The following is a 26,515-nucleotide window of genomic DNA, read 5'->3' on the forward strand; positions in this document are numbered from 1 at the left end:
TCTTACAGGTTATCGTACTCATTTACTGCATGTCAGTCTCCCACAGTGAGACTGAGCTTCTTAAAGCTATGGGCAGTTCTTTCTTTACCTTTGTAACCGCAGGACCTAAGACAATGCTTGAAACTGAGTTACAGACTCCTTAAGTATGTGTTGTGCAAAACCTAATTATAGCATAGATATGATTTTGCATTCTGCCTTTGTCACTCAATATTTTATTATAAGCATTTCATTTTGTTTTATAGTCTTCGTAATTATCATTTTAATGGCTGCATAAAGGTCCATCAAGTTCATGTGTCATAATTTTCTGTACTATTTCCGCATTGTATTTTGAAGTTATCTTCACAGTTTTACTATTAGTTAAGTATTTAATTAGATATTCTTTATCATTGTAAAATTTGGAAGGCTTGAAGGCTTGATTTGGATTACCCATTTCTTTTGAAAAATATTTATAAGAGAATGACTACTTTTCCTCAAACACATCCTTTGTTAATGAAAGTCGTATTTAATATAACAAGAATATACATATGAACAAAGAATATGAAATATATACACATAAACATACATTGACATGTAATTATATAAAGTATAAATCCTAGATATTAATATTTAAGTATGTACATTAACGTAAGATATGTTTAGCATGTCTTTCGGGGGGAAAAAGACCTTTTATATTTAAGTTGAAAAAGTCTGAAGCAAGATTTCAGTCCGCTAGAACTCCGTTACTAAGAAAAACCTAGTGCCAGAGATAGAAAATACTCAGTAAAATTTGGTACATAGGTGCCAGTAATTATAACCTGGAAATTAAGAGGCCAGATAAGGGATATATAGTTTATTCATTCTTCTTTAATTGATTTAATCCAAATATGATTCACTAGAAGTTTAAATTATTTATGTGTAATTATTAATCAAACTTCAAAAAGCATTACCAGTAATTTACTTTTTAAACAATGTTATTGAGGTATACTAAACATGCAAGAAACCACAGAAGTTGTATTGAAAGTGTACCATTGGGTAGGCTCTGTTATGTGTAAGCACACATGAAGCCATGGGCACAATCAGATTGTGTACAATGGCATCATCCCCAAATTTTCTTGTGTCTCTTTCTGTTCCTTCACTGCAACCACTCCTTGCATCCCCTGGTAACCAGACAACCACCTATCTGCTCTTGGTCAACAGAGATTAGTTTGCTTTTTCTAGTTTTATATAAAATGAGTTATACAGTATGTAGTGTATTTTATCTGACTTACTATATGCCAGCAATTATGGCAAAAGTGTGTGATATGGTTTGGCTGTGTCCCCACCCAAATCCCATCTTGAATTGTAGCTCCCATAATCCCCACATGTCATTGGAGGGATCCAGTGGGAGGTAATTGAATCATGGGGGCATGTTTTTCCCATGCTGTTCTCCTGATAGTAAATAAGTCTCAGGAGATCTGACGATTTTATAAAGGGCAGGTCCCCTGCACATGCTCTCTTTCCTGATACCATGTAAGATGTGCTTTTGCTCCTCCTTCACCTTCTGCCATAATTGTAAGACCTTCCAGCCATGTGGAGCTGTGAGTCCATTAAACCCCCTTTTGTTAATAAATTGGCCAGTCTCAGGTATGTCTTCTTTAGCAGCAAGAGAACAGACTAATACAGTTTGACACTGATTTTTATGAGTGTCAAATTCTTTTGATGGCACAAGACAAGAGATAGGTTCAACATTCTTACCTGAATTCTCATTCTGTTTTATGGACTTTTTACACTCACACACTGTGGAACTGGCCCCTGAGAAAAAGAAAATAATCTGACTCCTCTCTTGTTTAACACAGTACTTATCCCAAAACCTTGCACTAGTCCTGCAAGGCATATTTGTGTTGATATAAATCAAATTAATATGGACTAAATTTAGAGCACCAGATAGAGTTCTACTCAATGACTCATGAATTCCCTTTTTATGAAATGTCTGACTAAAGAATAATCAGTCACATTGATTGATCTTGATTGCCTACAAGCCTGAAAATGAACTGTTTTGAGTTGGACCCACAAAGTATGTGGCAACACTTACTGATATTTTCTTATTAGAAAAATTTAAAAATATATATTGAAAAATAGGACTTTGAGACCCTATGTGTGCACATCCACATTTCAGAATATTTGCATAAAGAAAATCAACCTGTACAGTGTTGTTATAGCACAATCAGATTCTTGTTCAGTGCACGGTAACCAATCAATGCATCAAAACAGCAGGAACTGTAGCAGATAAAGAGTTTAATAATCAAACAGTAGCCAAAGAAAAGATGAGAGGGAACCCCAAATCTACCCCTCCTGGAAGTTTTGGACTGGGGTTTTTAAGGGAATTTTGGTGGGTAGAGAGCTGAGGAGCTAGGGTTGCTGATTGTTTGCAAAGTGAGAGGTTGAGTCATGGGATAGGGAGATGAAGAAACCACATTCCTATACCGAGTGGCATCCTTAGAGGGGTCTTCAGGCTGGCTGGCATCAATGGACTTGTTGGAATGCAGGATCTGCAAAATATCTCAAATGAAAAATTTGAGATTTATTAATGGTAAGGATGTTATCTACAGAAGTTAGGATCTTGTGATGAGGGTAGGTGACTTCTAAGTGCTAGCTTTAAGGAAGTGGCTCTAGGGCAAGCTGGTTCAGGCTTTGCTCTGCTTCTACTCCAAGCTTCTGTTTTTGTTAAGAATCTAGCAATTAAGTTGTATTAATTTTATTAGGACAGTTTCAGTGTCAAATTACAAGGGTTCAAGGCATAGTTCTAACATTTCCTACAGTGTGATGTCACTAGAGTTTTTTTTTTCTTTTTTTTTGGAATTCCAATTACCTCTTGTGGCACATATAGATAATAGAAACCAATTCAAAGGGTTATTTTTGTAAGGGTAAAGTAAAAATGGATAATATGTAAAAATATCAAGTGGAATGCTCTGTGCATTGTCTTTCATGAATTTTAATTGAGAAATTAGCTGGAATCTGTACACATATTTGAAAACACCATTAGGAGACAGGGAAGCCAGACATAATATCAGCTAGCATTTGAAGCTTGATTCAGTAAGCCTCTCTCATTCAATGATTTTGACCTGTCTTCTTTGGTCAAAATTATATCATTGGTCAGTGTTTATCGTTATGAACCTGAAGACTAGAAGGCTTCCATTTAAGCCAGGGTTAATTAATGACTATGTATTCAGCCTTGGGCAAGCCATTCAGTCTCTCTCAATCTCAATGACTTATTTATAAAATGGTAATAACTGTACCTATTTGTCTTATCTCATAGGGTTATTTTGAGAAATAAATAGGATAATGTATGTGAAAGCCCTTTGCAAATGACCACATATGCTGCTAGAAAATTGTCAGAGTGTGACTATTTATTGAGCCCTAGAGCAACCATCTGGGTGATTGGCTTTATTCACACCCACCCTTTCTGAGACTGCTACCTTTTGTTCCATTGAGAAGGGATTCACAGCATTTGATTGACCAGATCTATTAGACTCCTAAGGGTCATACTGACACGTCTCTTAACCTGAGGTTAGGCTGGAAACTGACATGAATGGAAAGACTCTGGTTACTGAATGAGATGCCCATGGCAGCTCCAAGTCTTCTCACCATCAAGAAGTCTGTCAGCTCCAAATGACAGCTGATGGTGCTACAGCCCCGGTGCTGCAGCTGTCCTTGAGCAGAGAGCCTTTTGTTCTTATTATGCAGCTGTGAAGGTGGTGGCAGGCAGCATCATCTAATGACACAAACCGGTGTCAGAACTTCCCAAAAAGATTTGTAGGTTTCTCAACGACAATTTCATCTCATTACAAATGTCACAGGCCTCAGTGAGTCCTCTTTCAATGTGTCACACTCTTAAAGTCATTTTCTGATGATCTTCCCTGCCACGGCTTCTTCTGAAGGAAGCCTTGTAGTCTATCGGAACAGGGATGAGTCCCTGTCCTATTCCAAGAACAAATTAATCAAATATGACTGGAAGGAAAGTCCTGCACTTTGCTTTCTGGTGACATAAGACATAGTACACCCAGACAGTTCTACAAATGTAAAATAATGAAAAAAAGGTAATAATTACTATCAAAGAGATGTTTGTAAAATATGATAGAATTTCAGTGGTAGAAAGGAATTTATTTATACTATTATTTAATAAATAATTTGATTTTTGACAAATATTTGTCAGTGACTGTCAAGGCCGACATGCAGCTGTCTGTCTGTCTTGGTGTATAACAAACAGGCTGGAAATGATGCCGGCTCCCTTGATACTAGTGTCCCCCATGAGAAGGCACACATAAATTTAAAAAATGCATGTTTGAATATAAACAATGGGTGAATAATTTTTTGAGGGTGTCATGGTCCTCTCAAACCAAGTTTATAATAGAATGCATAAGAAATGTCTCTATGTAGAGTAAATTAAACCTCTAATTTTGGCTAAATAGAGATTTATGGTCTAATTCTAGAAGCAGAATCTAGAGCTATGATTCTTTTAAGTTTCTCGCTCTTAAAACCATGAAATCAATAGTTTTGTTTTGCTATAAGAGCATAAGAAGCAGCACACTGTATTCAAGAGTTCCAGAGTTTTTTTGATTATTGTGAATTCCAAAAAATGACCAAAAATAATCAAAGATTCTAAGATATTATTTGGCCTCTAGAAGGAGCCTGGGGCAGAGAGATCCAAGGCTGAGCACAGCTGGGATTTAGAGTGACTGGCATATGTGGAGGTGGAAAGGGTAGCAGGGATTGGCAGTAATGGTATCAGGCCCTTACACATCCTCGCATACTTGGCTTTAGGATCTGGCCAAATACATCTACCTCTTAACACGCCCAGACTCCCCTTCACTCTTCAAATGACTGAAGTGTTTTCTGAATTCACAGGTGGAATCAAGATACTCACTGTGGTGGGACAATCAATTTGGGCAACTCCTGTTGTAGTCTTCCTTCTGGAAAGAAAGGGCAGCAATTTAAGGCCAGATGTTGCTTGGAGATATCCAGGAATAGAAAGCTGCATGTAGCAACTCAAGCAGAATCATCAGGACTCAATTTCTTTCTCTAGTCATCTCTTGGTTTGATTTCTTCTGGTGTGGCTTTATGTTGAAGAAGATGCTTGGAATATACTTCAAAGATAAATCTGGTTAAAAAATAAAATAAAGGAGGAGAAAGAGAGAGGGAGGAGTGGGGGAGACAGGTAGACAGAGAGCTAGAGAGAGAGAGAGAGTCAGAATACTAGGTAACCTGGATACAAGAAACAGAATCAATACCATTAATACCACTGAAAAGATGTTATATGGCCAGAATAAAATCATGCATACCAAACTCAGTGGTATTGTTAGCGTCAGCATATCATAGATGCTCAGTTAATATTGGTAGCTGAATCTAAATTTAATGAATGCCTGTTCGGCTATCAAAATACCTTTCTTCCTCATCCAGTATCATTTACATTGCAAATATAATAAGAAAAACTATGTAAGAAAAAAAATAACAGGAGAGAACCACTGGACCTCCAGAGTCAGCTAAGAGAGAAAGCCTTGTGAAATACAGCCAATGTAGCTTCTAGCTCCCTGTTCTACTAACATACATTAGAATTACTATAGCTCATTTTTATCAGTATATGTTCTAGATATTTTATGCTGAAAGCTTTTAAGTGGAGTAGAATAACAATTATCAACTTTGTCATCATATATTCCTGATTTTAATCCTTGGTCACTACCTATTTATTGTCTGCACAAATGTTAACAAATTGCTAAATCCTCTGAACAGATAAAATGAGGCCAATACTGTGTACTTCATCAGGTCATTGAGAAGTCCAATTCTGAGAATATTAGTACAGTGACTAGCATGCAGTACTTTCTACATAAATGGATGTCATATAAGTATAAATGACAAGAGGGTGTGAAACCTGTCTACTTTTCTCACTTAGTTATCAATGAATTTTCATGCAGCTTAAGGATTTTTAATTGTCTATAACTTCTTTAACATTTGCCAAACAATTTGTTTATAATGCTATTAAAAATAAACTTGGATTCCATGAATTGTAATACAATTCAGAAAGCTACAGCATAAAGCTGATAAAAATGTTTTCATTGATGGGGCTTAAATGTTTATTTTAATGAAGAGACACATTAAGGTGAGTTGATTCCTGATTCCTGTCTTTGTGCTTGTTGTTATCTACTTATTCTTCAATTCCAATAAATTTGGTTCATCAAATATTCGGAGGCTCCTGAGTATAGTGGTCATGAGAAATGGTGAATTTCTGAAATTAGCCTTCCCCCAGCATTGCTACTTAATATCTCTGTAATCTTTGGCAATTTGAACATGCAACTCTTATAAGTAAATTTCCCCTGTCCTTCCCACCCCGCCAGCTTAAGTTAGACCCCACATCTCTGTACTCTTTCTTTTCTCCCCTATGAATAACTTTACAGTAATATTGTGGTATTTTCTTTCCATCTTACTAGTAGACAGCAAATTCCTTAAGGGGATTAGTTACATCTGGATTGGCATAGAGGAGGTACTTGGTGAATAATAATTGAATGAATGAGCGTGTCTTACACTAAAAATAGTAACGTGCACAGCAGTTCCTCTAGGTAGAGCAGTATTGTTATAGAGGTAACAATGATACAAAAGTAACAAACAATTAATTAAAATTAATGCTAAACTCTTAAGATTGGCTAGGCACTATTTCAAGGGCTTTATATTCATTCTATTATTTTCTCATTGCAAGAGACTATGAGGTATTTGCTACATTTTCCCACTTGCGTAGATAAGAAATCTGATGCAAAGGAAACTTAACAACCCTCTCGGGATCACATAGTTAATGAATGTCGAAATGAGGATCAAAATATAAGTAACATCAGTTTTCTGAGGATCCTAAAATTTCAAAGGGTCTAGTTAGTGTTAGGTGTGTGTATTTAAATTTCTTGGCTTCAATTTTCTCCTATGGAGAGGTTGGACTCCGTCATCTCCAAGATACTGTCCAATGGTCATTCTTATGATTCTGTCCTTTCTTTCTTATTGGTGACTCTGTTGTCCTTCTTGGCCACCTCAGCCCATCTCCTGTCTTCTCCTTTAATGGGATCACACTTGCCATGGGGTCTTTGGTCCCAAGGGCTCAGACTCCCCTGATAGTGTGTCTGTGCTGCTGTTTAACTTTCTCCCACACATTGTTCATTCTCTCTCTAGAGGGGAAATCAACTGTAGTCAGGGGAGTAATTAGCTGGCTGATTACTGCTGATCTATTAATTGGGAAGTGCTGTAGGCCCTATTTAGAGTGATCTGACTAATAAAATCACAGTATCTTTAATCAAGGATTCAGTGATGTTTCTAGCTAGTGAAAATGGGATATATTTTACTGGTGAAAATTTCCTCCTCCTTCACCATGATGTTTAGTGAATGCAGCACCACATTCAAACTGCTATGCCCTAAGCCTATCATTGCTTGTATGTTCACTTAATTGTGTCTGTCACTAGACTATTAGTGTTATAAGGGCAGGTACTTGGTGGGTTTTATCCGTGAGTCTCTAGAATCTGTCTCATTGCCTCACACAGGATAGGAACTCAATAAATGTAGGTAGACTGCTCTAAGCTTCAGTGTTTGTCCTTTGTACAAAGAGGATATTAATAGATACTTTGTTGGGTTATCAGGCATTATCTCAAAGAGTGTATATAATGATAGTGGTTGTTGTCAATATATAAGAAGAAGATAGTAAACAGTAAGTGCCCTTCATATTATGATTAAGCTGTGGGAATAAATTCTTATGGTTGTGAATGACTAACAATAAATTAAAAAGAAGTGAATGAATGGATTGTTGAATAAATGACAGAATAATTTAACTCAGAGGTAACCTATAAGTCCGATTTATTTGATTACTACACATATTAACTATAGCCCAGTATGTCTTCTTTCTTAATGAAACTCACCACTTACTCTCATTTGGTTCTGATGTCACTAGCAAATTACAATTCTGCCTTGAGAGAACATTGTAGCTTTTTCCCCCCTTCATGGTGGTTACTAACATTTCTAGATAAAAAGAAATATCTTGGGGATACTATCATATGTAGTCATTTGTTAAGTTGTTTTACATTTCTTTATGAATAGAGAAGAAACCAGTATGCTGGGTACCGTTAATTGGTTGCTTTAACCTTCATTTCAACCTCCTAGTTGGAGAAGCTAAAAGGTTAAAAATGGCATTTCACAAACTACCTTTAACCAGGGTTCTGGATATAAAATAAAGTTCTATGAACTGAATACACGTGCATGACACCTGGATACCAGATAAAACAAAGAACAAAAAGGCAAGATTGTCTTTTTGACTCCTGAGTAGAAAGTACGGGCATGAGTCCAGTAATTGTGTCTAAAGTAGGACTCACCGATGGGTGCCTTCTGCATTGACATGGGAATCATTCCTAGACACTAAGACACTACTGCTTTAGGCCTGCTTTCCTTTATTAAATCACTCCCTGTTTAAAAAGACCTGGAGTGATTTTTTTAATTTCATGGAATCCTAACCAAAAAGTAAAGTGTAATATTGAACATGAGTGAAAAAACACCTGCTAGGCTGGGCGTGGTGGTTCATGCCTGTAATTCCAGCACTTAGGGAAGCCAAGGTGGGCAGGTCACTTGATGTTAGAAGTTCGAGGCCAGCCTGGCCAACATGGTGAAAACCGATCTCTACTAAAAATACAAAAAAACTGGCTGCGTATGGTGGCTCATGCCTGTAGTCCCAGCCACCTGGGAGAATTGCTTGAACCTGGGAGGTGGAGGTTGCAGTGAGCTGAGATCGCACCACTGCACTCCAGCCTGGTGACAGAGCAAGACTGTGTCTTAAAACAACAACAACCAACCAAACAAAAAACATGCTGAACCTGGAGGTAGTGGGTCCAACTGCATTTTCACCCCTTCACTAGCATCCCATCAGTCCCCAGAACACCCCTCTGTATACAAGAGCTGCTCATAGCTTCTTTTAAAACATTCCCAATGTGTAGAATATATGGATGATACATACTCTCATAGACCTAGAACATTTATACCTGGATACAAGCATCTTTTCTTTCAAGGCTTGTTAGGCCAAGGCATTCCCATGCTTGCTCTAGAAGAGTCTTCACCCATTAAAGAGTTCACACATACAAGGATCATAAGATCCACAAGCAATATCTCTCTATGGGCATCAAAATGGTAATTCAGATGGCTGCACATTCTTTCATCTAGTTGAAAAGCCAGCACTTACTTAAACATACCCTTATTTTTTCATTTTGATATTTAATAATATAGTCAGGAAAACAATCAATGTTTTCAGTATATTGTCATCTTCCCTCTTAAGTTTTTTTCCTTTGTGATATATTTCTATAAAAGTTGCTCAGGTTAAAACATGACTTGTAATTGATTTAAAAAATGAAATCACTTTTCTTACTCTCTGTTCTCTAACTTAACAATGACCCTGTGGTGAAGAGAGAAATACATTAATTTCTAAATTACATGATTCTATTGCAAATCTTCTCCACAATCCTCTTCTCTCCTCATTGTAGCCTTGTTCCCTGGCAACAAATCCCAGAGTAGGGGATGGTGGAAGAAAAAGCACCTTTATTTTCCCCCAAGAAATAACAGTTGAATTCAGTGAAGGTAAGATCTCTAGCTATCAGGAGAATGCCTTGTAAATTTTTAATTCATTCTTTCATCAGAAATTGTTATCAAAAATTAATGACTATTTTCCATTCTTTCAATATAGTTACCATTTTTCTCTAAATTTCTATATGAAAATTGTCTGTTTTTTGTCTTTCTTATAAAATTAGATTTTGAAAAATCTTGATAGAACAAACTCTCTGCCTATAGAACTGCTGCTTAGACCAAATTGGTTGGTCAGGTCGTGGAAGTAGGATGTGGGCCAGGGCAGTGGGTGGTTGGTATGGACAGTCACTGTTTGAATTTGAGACGTCAAACATGAATACATACATAGGTTACAAAATTTGCCCAGTGTTGTACAAATACCTATTTAAAGAATCATGGATCCTCAGTCCTTGATGTTTCCACCATGACATTCTTTAGAGAAGGCAAATATAAACACACACATGCACACACACACACGCACGCACATAAACACACACACACACAGAGAACCCAAGTTATTTATTTTTAAAAAATTAAGTTTCCCCAAGGCTATATCCAAACACAGTATTACGTTTTTAACATCAGTCCAGGAAGCCTGTAGTCATAACATGTATTTGGGGCAGAAAGAAAGGGGGTGGGGGGGCATACTGGGTATTTGGTTAAGCTTGTTTAAGAACTTATTTTCAAACTTCTCATATATTTACAAGATAATCTTAAAAGCCCACCTTAAAAATATCAAAGAGGTACCCCTTCTGCAGAATGTGCTAGAGAGTAACCACTTTTGTAGCAAACTTTCTCTTAGCAAAATACAGTTTATGACTGAATATGTGGAATTTATATGTTCACAGGCTGTTTTTCCTTTCCCAAAATAACACCAGAAGCAACTATTCTGAAGATCCTTTTAACAGGCAATGAATATGCTTCATGAAGGCACTTTGATCCCCAGGGAGTCCTGTCTGAGTTGAATTTCTTGGAACACAAAGGCACGGATTCTGCCCTCAAGTCGGTCAGGATGCATGAAGAAAGCACGGATGACATGGCACTGTGGTGACTGTGACAGACACAAAATACCAAGAAACTGAGTGTGGAGACACCACCCAGAGAGAGGACAAACTCTGTCCTGGTGGGGCAGAACCAGGTTCTCAGGAGCATTGACATCTGAGTTTGTACTTTAGTTTGAAGATGGAGAGAAGTTAGTTGTCTGATTGGAGGGTGTGGAAAAAGGGTTTGCCTGGATGAGGATGACATATGTGGAAAGGTGAGCAGTGATGAGCTCTTGCAGATTCTTAGGGGCAAGTGAAGAAAAGTCTAGTTCGAATGGGAGCAGAGTCAGTGCTGGTGAGGGGCTTTTTAATATTTTTATTATATGGTTGTTTTCTATACATCTTTTATTTCCATTTATTTGAGATTTTAGCTACTTAAAAAGCCTCTTCCTAATTTCAATAGATTTTCTAATCTTTCTGGTGATGTAGCTTTGGTATTTGATAGCCCAAACATAATCAGAAATGTATTTGGTTCTGAGCACTGTTGATTTTAAACTCCAATTTGCATTTTTATTTAATTATATTTGATGGCTATGCCTTCCTTTTTATATTGCTGCATTGCTATCCAAGCCAATACTCACCCCTTTCCTGAATACCTTGAAATCCAAGTGTAACCTCTAACAGAAATAAAGAACTTTGGACAAAGCAATTTCAATGCTCCACTCCAGGAAGGAGGATGGAGGGGAGGGGGGCAAAAATCTGGAAGAGAGACTTGAAATATTATTTACTCAGACCTAGGAATTTCAGGGTTTGAAAGCAAAAGCCGGCAAGCACTTAAAGGCTGCCTTTGTTAAAAAGAGAAGCTCTAGGGGAAACGATTCCATTCTGAGTATCTTATAATCTCATTTTAAGAGAGTGACACTTGCAAGTTCTCTTTGGCACTAATTGCCTTTTTCCGATCAAGCTCTCCCGTCTCTAACCCTGACAGTCTGTCTCCGGTCAAGTTTATATCTATATCTGTATTCTACAGCTCTGACGAAAAGCTTGTCTGTGCTCAGTGGTTAAGTTTTCCTCTGAGAGGAGTGACTATCTCACCACAGCATCTGCATTTTGAATCATTATTTCTTCAGAAAGATGTATCTCTGATTGCTGGATTTTGGATTGCACTCGTGGGAGATTCCGTGCCTTCTCTTTTGAAAGATTTAATAATATTTTGTGCGAGAAGAAAAGTAAATAGGAAACTGTTATGAAAATGATAAGAGGCAATGCATGGTATGAGCTGGCATAAAATGTGAATTTGTAAGCAATCTGATAAATATGAGTTTTCACTTCTGCCCCCAATCAGTCAGAAAGTCATGGGTTTGAATCTGAACTTGATTTTTAATTAGGCAAATTAGCCTTCTTGTTTTTATGCCCTGTTCTTCTTTCCCTCTTCCCATTTTTAATTTTAGATAATGTGACTCTTTTGTCCACTGGGCTGTGCGTATTTGAGAAGACAGATAGTGCCCTAATGATTTTGTATCCTGTCACCCAGCTCAATGCTTATCCAAGTGTGTCCATGTGATATATGTTTCATAAATGAACAAATCTATTCTATCATGTTCCTCCCATTCACTTTCTAATACATGAGAAAGATTGATCCAATTCCTCAATATTATTGAGTGATGTCTTCTCCCCCCATCTCCATTCCACCACCCTCAGGAAATACTGCTTTATGCATGCATTCACAGATCTTCAAAAAGAGAACAGTTCTACATTATACCCAATATTGCTAATCATCTGTATGGGTAGATAAATGTGGCATCCTTATTTGAATTGGTAAAACAAGTTATGAGTAGGGAAGTTTGTTTGTTCTTTTGAATTTGAAACAACAGCACAATTTGTAGTTAGTCCTTAATACAGGTATGGGGTGTCAATTATTTCAATTATTTTAATTTTCAGCACTTTGGCGTTTGGTCCCCACAATGACATAACTTTCATTAGCATGGAAAGTGGATAATTTGCTTACACTTCCTGGTGTTTATTGTCAACTTTAATTTTTATTTCCAGCATGGTTCTCAATACTTCATCTTAATTGCTACTGATGAAGCAAATGACAGAGAGGCTAACTTGACTTTGTGTCACCAACAGGCTCTGTCCGAATTGTAAAGCCCACTGACACGGTTAGAGAGATCGTTGAGGCAGGAAATTAATGAAGATATTCAGGACCTAAATTCAACACTTGACTAAATGGACCTAACAGAAATCTACAGAATATTCCACCCATTAATAACAAATACATATATATTATTCTCATCAGCACATGGCACATACTCTAAGATCAATCACTTGCTTGGCCATAAGAAAATTCTCAACAAACTTCAAGAAATGAAATTACACCAATCACACTCTTGGACCACAGTGCAATAAACTAGAAATGAATACCAAGAAGATCTCTCAAAACCATACAATTACGTGAATGTTAAACAACCTGCTCTTGAATGACTTTTGGGTAAAGAATGAAATAAAGGCAGATATCAAAAAAATTTTTGAAACTAATAAGAACAAAGATAAAATATACCAGAATCTCTGGAACACAGCTAAAAGAATGTTAAACGGGAAGTTTATAGTGCTAAACACCTGCATTGAGAAGACAGAAAGATCTACAATTAAAAATCTAACATCACACCTAGAGGAACTAGAATAACAAGAGCAAACCAACCCCAAAGCTATCAGAAGAAAGGAAATAAGCAAAATCAGACCTGAACTGAATGAAATTGACAGGCAAAAAAATACATACAAAAGATCTATAAAACCAAAAGTTGGTAAAAAAATAAATAAGATTGATAAACTGCTAGCTAAATTAAGAAGAGTAAGAAAAAAGAGAGACTATCCAAATAAACACAACTAGAGATGACAAAGGTGACATTATGACCAATCCCACAGAAATACAAAATATTAATAATACCTTCAGAGACTATAATAAACACCTCCATGCACACAAACTAGAAAACATGAAAGAAATGGATACATTCCTGGAAACATATAGCCAGCCACTCAAGATTAAAACAGGAAAAACTTGAAAGCTTTAAACATGTACCCACTTAAGATTAAAACAGGAAAAAACTGAACAAACAAATGAGTTTGAAAATTGAATCAGTAATAAAAAAAACTTATCAACCAGAAAAAGCCTTGTATCAGATGGATTCACAGCTGAATTTTAACACATGTATAAAGAAGAGCAGATTCCAGTCCTACCAAAATTATACCAAAAAATGTAGGAAGAGGGACTCCTCCCTAACTCATAATATGAGGCCAGCATCATTCTGATACCAAAACCTGTGAGAGACAAAATGAAAAAAAAAAAAAGAAAATTTCAGGTAAATATCCCTGGTGAACATAGACACAAAAATTCTCAAAAAAAAAAAAATAGCAAATTCAATCCAGCAGCACATCGAAAGGTTAATCCACCACAATGAAGTAGGCTTTCTTCCTGCAATGGAAGTTTGGTCCAACATATGCAAATCAATAAATGTGACTCATCACATAAACAGAACTAAAAGACAAAAAAAATTAGATGCATAAGCGACTTTTGATAAAATTCAATATTCTTTTATGTAAAAGACCTTAAAAAACTAGGAATCAAAGGAACATACCTCAAAATTAGGAGAGTCATTGCCAATATTAGGTAGTTTAACTTAGAAGAGTCATCTATGAAAAATCCGCTGCAATTCCAGTGAAAACAAAACAGATAAGTGGGACCTAATAAAAATAAGGAGCTTCTGCACAGCAAGAGACTATCAACAGGGTAAACAGACAACCTACAGAATGGGAGAAAATATTTGCAAAGTATGCACCTGACAAAAGTCTAATATTCAGAATCTGTAAGGAACTTAAACAAATCAACAAGCAAAAAATAAATAACCCCATGTGCAAAGGACAGGAACAGATACTTCTGAGGTACGTAAGAAAATACAAAGGACAATGAACATGAACATGTATTTAAAAAGACATACATGAGTCACAAGCATATGAAAAAATGTTCAACATCACTAACCATTAGACAAATCTAAATCCAAACCACAATGAGATATTATCTTAAAATAGAATAGGTGTAATTAAAAAGTCAAAAATAACAATTTTGGCAAGGTTGAGGAGAAAAAGGAATGTTTATAAACTGCTAGTGGGAATGTAAATTAGTTCAGCCAATGTAGAAAGCAGTTTGGAGATTTTTCAAAGAATTTAGAACAGAACTACTATTTGACCTTGGAATCCCATTACTCAGTATATACCCAAAGGAATGTAAATCATTCCATTGAAAAGATGTATGTACTCTCATGTTCATTGCAGCACTATTCACAATAGAAAAGACATGGAATCAAATGAGATGTCCATTAGTGGTAGACTGGGTAAAAAAAAATACAGTACAGGTACACTCTGGAATACTATGCAGCCACAAAAAAGAACAGTCATGCCATTTGCAGCAATATGGATGGAACTCAAGGCCTATGTGAATTAATGAACAGGAAACCAACTATAACACATATTCTCACTTGCAAGAGGGAACTAAATATTGAGTACACATGCACACAAAAATGGAAAGGAAAACCCAGGGCCTACTTGAGCATGGAGCATAGGAGAAGGGTAAGGGTCAAAAAACTACCAATCAGGTACCATGCTCAGTACCTGGGTAATGAAAGTATTTGTACACCAAAGCACAGCAACACACAATTTACTCATGTAACAAACCTGCATATGTATTCCCTGAATCTAAAATAACCAATTGTTTATAACAATAGTTATAATAAAATAAAAGTTGAAAAAAAAAATATATTTAATTAGAGGTCATGGAATGAATCTATTATTAGTAAAAATACTACAAACCACTTCTCAATGAAATCAGAGATGGCACAAACAGAGGAACATTTCATGCTCATGGATATGAAGAATTGACATCATTAAAATGGCCATACTACTCAAAGCAATTTATAGATTCAGTGCTATTCCCATTAAATTACCAATGTCATTCTTCACAGAACTAGATAAAACTATTTTAAAATTCATATGGAACATAGCAGAATCCAAATAGCCAAGACAGTCATAAGCAAAAAGAGCAAAGTTGGAGGCATCATGTTACCCTACTTCAAACTGTACTACAGGGCTATAATAACTAAAACAGCATGGTACTGGCACAAAAACAGACACATAGACCAATGGGACAGAATAGAGAACCCAGAAAAAAGACCACACACCTACAACTATCTGATCTTCAACAAACCTGACAAAAACAAGCAATGGGAAAATGATTCCCTATTCAATAAATGGTGCTGGAATAACTGGATAGCCATATGCAGAAAATTGAAACTAGATCCCTTCCTTACACCATGTACAAAAATTAACCCAAGATGGATTAAAGACTTACATGTAAAACCCCAAACTATAAACACTCTGGAAGACAACCTAGACAATACCATTCAATACCATTCAGGACATAGGCACAGGCAAAGATTTCGTGATGAAAATGCCAAAAGCAATTGCAACAGAAGTAAAAATTGACAAATAGGATCCAATTAAACTAAAGAGCTTCTGCACAGCCAAAGAAGATATCAAAAGAGTAAACTGACATCCTGCAGAAAATTTTTGCAAACTGTGCATCTAACAAAGGTCTAATATTGAGCATCTATAAGGAACTTAAACAAATTTACAAGAAAAAAGCAAACAACCCCAGTAAAAAGTGGGCAAAGGACATGAACAGACACTTTTCCAAAGAAGACATGCACGTGGCCAAGAAACATATGAAAGAAAGCTCAACATCACCGAATATTAGAGAACTGCAAGTCAAAACCACAATGAGATACTATCTCAAACGAGTCAGAATGGCTATTACTAAAAGTCAAAAAATAACAGATGCTGGCAAGGTTGTGGAGAAAAGGGAATGCTTATACACTTTTGGTGGGAGTGTAAATTAGTCCAACCATTGTGGAAGACAGTGTGGCGATTCCTCAAAGACCTAAAGACAGAAATACCATTAGACCCAGCAATTCCATTACTGGGTATATACCGAAAGAAATATAATTTGTTCTATCATAAAGACACATGCACACACACGTTCATTGCAGCACTATTCACAAAGCAAAGACATGGAATTAACCTAAATGCCCATCAATGTCAGATGGGATAAAGAAATTATAGTACATCTACACCACGGAATGCTATGCATCAATAAAAAATAATGAGATCACGTATTTTCCTGGGACATGGATGAAGCCAGAGGCCATGGTCTTTAGGAAACTAACGCAGGCACAGAAAATCAAATACCAAATACCACATGTTATCGCTTGTAAGTGGGAGCTAAATAATAACACACAGACACATAGAGGGGGACAACACACACTGGGGCCTATGAAGAGGGTGGAAGGTGGGAGAAGAGAGAGAATCAGGAAAAATAATTAATAAGTATTAGGCTTAATAACTGGGTAATAAAATAATCTGTACAAGAAACCCCCATGACCAGTGTTTACCTGTGTGACAAACTTGCACATGTACCCCTGAACCTAAGATAATAGTAAAAAGAAATACACAATTCTTTCATTTAATTATCAAGAATAGTACCTATCAAATGTTAGAAGACCCGCTACGGCAAAGATTTCAAGATCAATAGAACACAGCTTTGGCTTTAGAGGAAATTACGGGATAGTTAGGAAGACATATATTTAAAACAATCATTAGTGGCCAACTGTCTGACTCAGGGACTGCGCAAACAGGGTTCATGAATTATGCTCGGGGGTAGGAAATTCAATAAGGCTTCACAGAGAAAGACCTGCTGAGACTTTAGCATCAAGACATGCTTCTCGGGTACACTAAACTCCCAGAATTCACCACTATACAATTCATTCACATAACAAAAAACCACTTGTACCACAAAAGCTTTTGAAATTTAAAAATATTAAACATATAAAGTTAATGTAAGACAAAAAGATATCGTTCTCAAGCTGAATAAGGAGTACAGGACATTACAAAAAGAAAAATACATTTCCTCAGCTGTTAGTATTAAAAAAAAAAGCATGCATGTTCTTGGAAGTCTAAGTAAGTGAAGTGACTAGAGTGTAGGTATATACAGACAAGTGAGTTTAATTGTAGAGTTTCACAGGGTAGAGATCACAGAGGGATTTGAATGACATGCCGCAGAGTTTCAATTACATAAGGATCCAGCACAGCTGTGCCTATTTCTCTGCTTTCATGTGGGAAAATGAATCCCATATCTTTCTAAGTATAGCTAATAGAAATATGAAAGTTTCTGAATATGGGTTTCTGGTCAATAAAGATTTTCATTCCAGGGTGTTTAATTAGCTTTACAACATCCCCACGCCTGACTTGGCTTGCACATAGCTGACTATCGGATAACCACAGCATGGACATATGCAGCAAGAATCCATTGAACATTTTATTAATCACTGAGGCAACTGAGTCTGGTCTCGTGGACATGGGCTTTAGGACCTACTCTGCTGCTAGTGAAAAGTAAAAAGATAAATAATTCACTCTATGTGGAGTTTGTAAAATTAAAAGAAGGAATCAGCTTTGTATTGGTGGCATAGTTTAAAAAGTCATTTCCCAATGCTTAAAAAAGTGGGATATTTATCACAAACAACCTGATATGAGGCTTTGCTTGGAAGAAGTTATGGTAAGATGGAAGCAGGCACTCACAAGGCAACCATGAGCAGGACCTGAGATGGAGCTGCCACCTTTGATGGAGCTTGAGGGCCCTCCTTTGCCAAAATCCCCTCTACTTCCTGTGAAACACTCATGCTCAGGACAAGTGCCAACCATCATTTATGATCACCACTGCATTGTTGATTTCCTTCATTTAGAGTTATAAGAAAAATGAAGTACTTGCTGAACTTAACCTTCTATTACATGTTGGGGGTGAAAAAGGGTAGTTCTGGCTATGCTGTATATTTCAAGAACGTATAAGCTGTGCATATATATTTTTTTAACTGAGAAACATTTCTCTGATTTCAACATGCAAATAAACTGTTCATGGGCCCATGGAATTAACATGAGATAAAATTGTGAGCCCATCTTGATTTATTCCTTTCCATACTAACTCATTGTGGGAAATTATTATAATAGAAACTCTCTGGGCCTCAGCCTCCTCTTTGTGCCCCAGGTTCAAGGTAACTTACCTATCTCCTGTCTGGCCTCTGGAGCACTGTGAACACTGCTGTCTCACAAAAAGAGGTCTAATCCTGTGTTCTGAGCAGAAAGGGTCAAGTAGCTACCAGGCCTGGCCTCCTGCAAGTTGCTTAAATTTTCTTGTCTTTGGTGTTTTTGTCTTTAAAATACAATAAAAGTCCTACTTGTTCCATTCTATGAGATGACTTTTAAATACCTAGAATGATAATACACAAACAGTAGATTCCTTATTTTCTCTTATTACATTATTTATACTGTAGCTAAAGCAATATACTTTAGTGCACTTGAGGGTCTTAATAATAAAATATTGGCTACTATATATGAGCGGCATTTTATTAGTAACCTCAGAACTGCTAAGTAGTGTAAATAGATTTTTTTTGTTTAATTCACCAAAAACAAATACATGATTCTTTAACCCCTACCCAAACCCAGTTTACAGATGAGGAAACTGAGACCCAGGAGTCATAGCTAATTTGTAATTCCATGTTCATTCTATTGCAAATGCTGCGCTTTTATTTTGTCAAATGGGCCCCTGACAAACAACTAGTAAACAGTGTCAGGATTTGAACCAAATATGAAGTCTAACCCCATGGCGTTAGCCATAAGGCTAGACTCTAATTTTACTATTCTTCGTGCCTAGATTGGCTATTGAATACCAGGATCTAATATGTGAGTAAAGAATGCTTTAATGAGTGTGTAGATGAAATATAGCCATAAAACATATAAAATATATACATACTATTTACAAACATATGTACAAACTCATATTCATGAATACTCTATGATTTTCTTTGGCAAATATTCTAGAATTCAGCACAGCTAAAAAACATTTCAGTTATTTCATGTGTTGGCAATACCATCTTAATAGCTCTCCTTTGTTTATGTAATTTTGAATAGAAAGGAACATTTCCAACTCACTTCAGGCTTATAGCAAAAATAATCCCATATTAATAAACTGCCATAGCCATCATTTACTTTGACAACATAAAAATCATACATGTCATGAGATAATTTATATACATCGTCTCTATTAATAGTCAGTTTTCCTATGTGATTACCTCATGAGGCAAGCCTGTTCATCTGTATTTTATAGAAAGGAAACTGAGGTTCAGGAGAGTTGGCTCATTTATCTAAGGTGTCACAGCTAATAACTTTCAGAACTATATCTTCAACCCAGGTATCTGACTCCGAAAAATATTCTGCCTCCAACTTCAGTGCACACATTCCCTGCATCAATGTTGATCCATCTCTTTGGGATGGCAAATGTCATCATATGACATAGATTTGTTGTTTGAAATCTCCATGTGTGATTTGGAGACCAGTCTATAAATAAACTATCTTGGTCAAACTGCCCCAAAGCAAGATATGACTATAGAAATAGAGATTTTCCATGGTGGCTTCAAAATTGTTTTCTGTATGTTATCTACTCTCTGAACCCACTTTCCAGCTCACATGCTCTCAGAATATCAGACTAGATAAACATTGTAATAATAAATCCTGATATTTCTGTCTCATCTTGGCTAAAGCAATGAAGCAAACTGACATTAAATTTTCCTTCTTTCTGCTTTCTTTCTCCATTTGGCCCTTCACCTGTAAATTCCCAGCTCAATTTAACTGAAGGTTGTACTGAGAGACCAAAGGCTAAGACATTAGTAGCTTAATGCATGACATAAATGATGGCAGAACTTTGATGAATTGGACAAATGAAACACTCCATTCTTTGAAGGAATACCTGTCCAAACTGTCAGGGCAAGAGTGGGGGTGGCAGCTCTAGCTTATACACTGCTTGCTAAAATCTTTAGCATCTGTGTGTAGTGATGAAAGCTGAGAGAGCCCTGAGATTAACCAAAGGAAGTGCTTCAGAACTGTAAGAGTCAAGTGGCACCTGGCCGCACAGCTGTGCAGTCTTACTTACAATGTCCTTCAATCAATGCTTTCCTGGAACTCAGCTTCCTCCTCTGCTAAGTTAAGACTAAAATATCTATCTCTGAGCATCATTGTGCCGAGACCATCTCAGTCAGGGAGACCCTAACCCAGCGGCACTAGAGGAATTGAAGACACACACACAGAAATACAGAGGTGTGAAGTGGGAAATCAGGGGTCTCACAGCCTTCAGAGCTGAGAGCCCCGAATAGAGATTTCCCCCCGTATTTATTAACAGCAAGCCAGTCATAAGCATTGTTTCTATAGATATTAAATTAACTAAAAGTGTCCCTTATGGGAAACAAAGGGATGGGCCGAATTAAAGGAATAGGTTGGGTTAGTTAACTGCAGCAGGAGCTTGTCCTTAAAGCACAGATCGCTCATGCTATTGTTTGTGGCTTAAGAATGCCTTTAAGCGGTTTTCCACCCTGGGTGGGCCAGGTATTCCTTGCCCTCATTCCCGTAAACCCACAACCTTCCAGTGTGGGCATTAGGGCCATTATGAACATGTTACAGTGCTGCAGAGATTTTGTTTATGGCCAGTTTTGGGGCCAGTTTATGGCCAGATTTTGGGGGGCCTGCTCCCAACATCATTGGGATAAGGTTTACTAATTGTTTTGAAATGATCAATTTAATAAATGGAACATAGGTAACCATTAAATGGTAGAGAACATTATTGCTGTATTAAGTAATACATATATGCAATGTATAATATTATATAATAGTAGTAACTACAAAGTGCCAGTTCAGGTTGAATTAGGGAAGACAAGCTAACAGAGAAGTCTGATGTGGTGGGGAGCGGTGTACCAATAAAATCAGGCAGCAAGGAAAGAACAAAAAGAATTGTGTAGTGGTTGAGAACTAGGATTCTTGTCAGCCAGATCCTCTTTCTGCCATTTAACACTTGAATGACCATGGTTGAGTTAGTTAACTTTTAAGGATCAGTTTCCCTATCTTTGAACTAAGCACAATACTGATTTTATCTAATAGACTTTCTGCAACGATATATATATATATATATATATATACACACACATACATATAAATTAATACAGCTTTTAATGTATTAATATATGTTTATATATTATTTAAATATATGTACACATATTTAATATACAATATGTATTATTAAGTAGATATTTAAATCCGTGTATATTAAAATATTTATGTAAATCACTTACATACCTGACACACATTGAGCCGTCAACCAACATTACTTATTTCCCATTATTATTCATTAAGGACTACATAATACCTGACACATGATCAAAATATTTAACTTAATTCTCTCCACTAGCTACACCTCTAAATTCATTTGTGTTTTTCTCTAACCCAGGATAATTTACTTCATACATCATGGCTAACTTCCCCTACAGTGAGGATTCCAGGAGAACCTGCTAGAAAACGACAAGGTTTCTTATAACCTATCCTTAAAAATCTCAGAACATCACGTTTCTTAAATTCTATTGGCCTAGCAAGACACTAAGGCCAGTCTGAGTTCAAGAGAGCAGAAACTGTATACTACCTCTCCATGGGAGTGGTAGCAAAGAATTTATAGCTAACTTTAACCTATCACAAGGAGCAAACCCACAGTGAAAAGCTGCATTACTCTACTTGGGCTGCCATAAGAAAATACCATAGACTGGGTGGCTGAAACAACAGGAATTTATTTTCTTACAGTTCTGGAGGCTGGAAGTCGAGAGATCAGGGTGTCAGCAGGGTGCTGTTCTGATGAAGACGCTCTTACTGGCTTACAGGCTTCTGACTGTGTCCTCATGTGGTCTTTAAGCTCACTCTTTCTTCTTGTAAGGATACCAATCCTGTCGATATCCTTAGGAGTCCTCAAATGCATCATGCTCTTCCACACATATTTCTCCCTTCTCTGCTTTTTCTGTGTGCCTTTCTTTTAGCCTGGTTGACTTAATCTAAATTAAGTCTCCTTAATTCTCTAAACTTCTCAGGTCCTAAGTCCTGTCGGATTAGGACCATATCCTTATGATCTCATTTAACCATCTTAAAAGCCCTTTCTCCAAAGATGGTCACATTGGGGGTTTGGGCTTCAACATCTGAATCTTCAGTGGGCACAGTGCAGTCAATAGCAACATCAGAGAAATGAACAAGATACACATAACATCCCTTGAGCAATTGTATCGTCATGCCTGAAGCTATGTCTACCACCAGAATTACTTAAAAATGAGAACCAGTAAATTCTATTTTATTTTTTATAAGCCAATTTTGATGAGATCTTCTGTTATTTGTAACAGAAAGTGTCCTGGTTGATACAACAGGCAACTCTTTAATGCCAACTTACAGGTCGCCAAGGGCAAGAATGGAATTTGTTAGAAGAAATTAGAATCCTGAAACAGAAGCAAACACAAGAAATAGTGACATCAATGATTATGCAGGATCAAGGACATAAAGCTACAATAACTTAATTCCAAAAGTTAATCTGTTTCTAGCTTGAAGCTACTTTTAAAACACAGGATATGAACTTTTTAATTTACTGCAGAAAATCTTAAAGGCACATTCAGTACCTGAGAATCAAAAGCAAAAAAAAAACACCACAATTGAATCAAAACGACTTCTAGAATGTAACATAGATGCCACTTAGAGACTCTTGAGTTTGATTAGAAATGAATTTATTCACAAGACTGATTATATTCAGTTTCTTCTCTTTATGGAAGAGAAAACCAATGGCCAGAGATTCAAAGCAATGTTTGCATCCTGGAGTACAAAAACACTAGCTTTTACAGTAAAGATCTTGACTCATATTTAACTTAAGCATAATGTTTTCTGCTTTTCAGAAAGCGACAGCTCTCCATTTATTATAACCCTGTCCTCACTCTGATTATTCACTTTGAAGGAAGGACAATCAGGGTGAGTCAGTGGCCCTGAAGGCAAAGAAGAGGGTTTTCAAGCACAGGTGGGGAAATAAGGGAGTATCTCCAAACAATAAAGGTGACCTGAGGTTTACTAAGGTAAGATGCTGAGAATAGATGCCCATTAATCCCTGTCGCACGGGTCACAGGCAACTCTGTCAACCAAATGTGTGGCTGTGTACCTAATGGTGTGTGTTCAGCCAGGATATTAAGGCACAGAGAGCAATACATCTCCCTGCCGCCCTTCCTGCCCCTGCTGAATGCATCAGGTCAGCATCCTACTCTGACTGCAGAGAAGAAAACGACATGTGCATAGAACAACATGGAAAGGAAATAAATGTCCTTGAGCAGAGACAGATGAGAAAGATCATTTTATATGGTATGTTAAAGAAGGGAGAGAAAATTCAGCAGGTTTATGCTCTTGGGGCCTGAATAAACTGACTAAAAATAAAATAATTATCCTAAAGCTTCTCATATGACAGTTTTCTCTTCAGAGGATACTCCTTAGCCACTTTTTTCACAAAAAGACATCACTTCTTTTTATATAAGCACTAATCGTGTTATATATGTGTTAACCTATGTTTCCCCCCTTCATTTCCGCTCTCTCTCTATATTTTTTCTCACATATAACACATGTAAACTAAGTGTGGATGAAATTAAGAAATAAATGCATGATTACGTATTGTTATAAGTAACTTCATCCTCCTTTATTTCTGCCTTGTATTGTTTCTCTCTGTTAAATCCCTGATGCAAAATTTGCCAAAAATTCTGCAGTTTAAATGTCATGGGCTATGAACAAAAAGAATGGATGAGATAAAAATGTTTGGAAAGGTGGGGGGGAAGTCTGTAAATTTTAATAAAAACTCAAATTTATGCTTGCTTTGGCAGCACATATACTAAAATTGGAACGACACAGAGAAGATTAGCATGGCCCCTGCACAAGGATGACACGCAAATTTGTGAAGTGTTCCATATTTTTCCAATTTGTAATAGAGATACTTTTTAAAATTAAAAAAAACCCTCGAATTTGTTAGAATGTTTGGGGAACTGGGACTCTGGGGAATTGGATTTTCTGTCTATGAACTCTCTTATTTCAGTTCTCATCAGAATGATTGCAAATACCTAAGTCCCTAGTCTTCCTTCATCAACCTAACATGATTGCATCTTTGCTTGATGAGTCTGAGTTCTTTGAGTTCTTGGGCTCATTAGTGTTCACTCTATGGAATTTGATGTTGATATAAATATTTTAGGAGGTAGAGTTTGTTTACTTCTGAGTTTAGAATGCAAATACCAATGAACTTTTATGGTTTAGGTGGGATCTTAATATACTTGTATATGAAGTATCAGAAAATATTAGAGAAATTTGATAGTAATATAATGTCTGTGATTATCTACTGTTTACTATATATCAGGCATTGTAAGTTTTTCATGTGCATTACCTCATTTATCTCTGAAAACCACACTAGGAGTCTGATGCTAGGAATCTCTTTTACAGAAGATGAACTGCTGGGCTAGAGCAGAGTTTCTCAAACATTAGTGTTCTTTCAAACCACCTGGGGGATCTAATTAAAATGCCAATTCTGAATCGAATACTTTGTTTCAGGCCTGAGATTATGCATTTCCGACAGTTTCCTAGGCAATGTCAATGATAAACACTAGGAGAAATGAGGACTTTGAAACTTTCCAGCCTCCTAGCTAGTTGAGAAACTAGACTAGCACTTGTGAATTCAGATGACCACCCTTGGCCACCATTAGGTTCAGCCAACACACATGAGGCTGCTGGGATTCCTTCCCGGTCTACGGCAGACACTAACATTGTACTCCAGCATTCTCTCCTTCCCAGCCGCGAAAATGAACTCACATTTCTTCTCAGTAAAAAAATTCCAAAAATTCACTGGTAATAAACCAATCAGGATAGGCCTGTGACATGAAGCTTCTTTTCATGATGCTACAGTTTCTACTTTGGCCAAAAGGCTTACATGTCAGTCTTCCTTGAAAAAAGGAGTAAATCAGTTGTTTTGAAAATTGTTATTTAAAATGAGTTCCCTGAGAAGCATAGAGTCTTATAGTGATATATAAAAACAAAAGGAGAAAATAATATCTACAATCTCACTACTCAGAGACAAGGACTTTGCATGTATTTATTCAATCATTTTCTTGTCCATGAATTTTTTTTGCATAGCTTTGATTGTACAGTATGTAAACTTTTGTGTTCTGATAAAATATATTATTTGTCTTTTTAAAAATGAGTACATACTACTCTATAAAGCAGATACATCATGAATTAATTGAAAATTGTCTGTGTGAGCTTCCACCCCTGATTTTACTAGTAATTTGCTAATTTTACTCTTAATATAAAACTGGGAATAATATATTTCTGCCAGGCTTTTCTTCTGTACATCAATTTTATGTCAATTTATTGATTAGAACATTCTAAAGTAATTCTGAGTCTCTTTTTGTTTTTGTTTTTCAATTTTGTATGTGCTTCAAAAGAGTAGGATGGCCTCTTTTAGGTATGCATTTGGCATATTTTACACTTTTTCACTGATTCAACTGCACACATGATCTATACTTCCTGCTATGTGATACACATTTGGTAGGTTGTTTTTTACCCAAATGCATATTCTATCTCAGAGATTGTGCTGTAACACAAAGACTTCTGTTTGAAGAGAGTTCTAGGTATAAAAGAAAGTAAAATAATTGAAATAATTATCCTTTCAAACCTTTCATTTTTTTAAAAAAATTAGCTCAACATGAATTCTCTTCTTGATTTGTACTTCACCATCTTTCCCCCGCTGCCCACGGCTTGATTAAAACACAAGAATGTAATTATCTGTTAATTTGGAGTCTGAACTGATGAAAATAGAAAGAACTTGCGCAGGTCAGAGGTTATCATGGTGCATAATTAATTGTCCAACATCATCTTAATCAACATCTCTTCAGTTTGAGCATCCTGCATTTCTTGGACAGTAA

General features: G+C 36.6%; 1 protein-coding gene and 1 non-coding gene across 3 annotated transcripts in view; both read left to right on the plus strand.

The window, feature by feature from the left end:
• Nucleotides 1-26,515, plus strand: part of LOC129135766 (uncharacterized) — a 337,314-nt gene that overhangs the window by 284,361 nt on the left and 26,438 nt on the right. The window contains exon 5 of one of the 2 annotated variants that reach the window (XM_063817397.1): nt 9,507-9,600. The exons of the other annotated variant lie outside the window; for it this stretch is intronic. The gene's annotated coding sequence lies outside the window, so the exon portion shown is untranslated. Of the gene's footprint in view, nt 1-9,506; nt 9,601-26,515 lie in introns of those variants that run through there. 2 annotated transcript variants of the gene reach the window in all.
• LOC112204348 (U6 spliceosomal RNA) lies at nt 24,419-24,521 on the plus strand. The gene has a single exon (XR_002937902.1). It is a non-coding gene; the product is annotated as a U6 spliceosomal RNA (small nuclear RNA).

This window comes from Pan troglodytes, chromosome 7, assembly GCF_028858775.2.
Source record: "Pan troglodytes isolate AG18354 chromosome 7, NHGRI_mPanTro3-v2.0_pri, whole genome shotgun sequence".
Classification (NCBI taxonomy): domain Eukaryota; kingdom Metazoa; phylum Chordata; class Mammalia; order Primates; family Hominidae; genus Pan; species Pan troglodytes.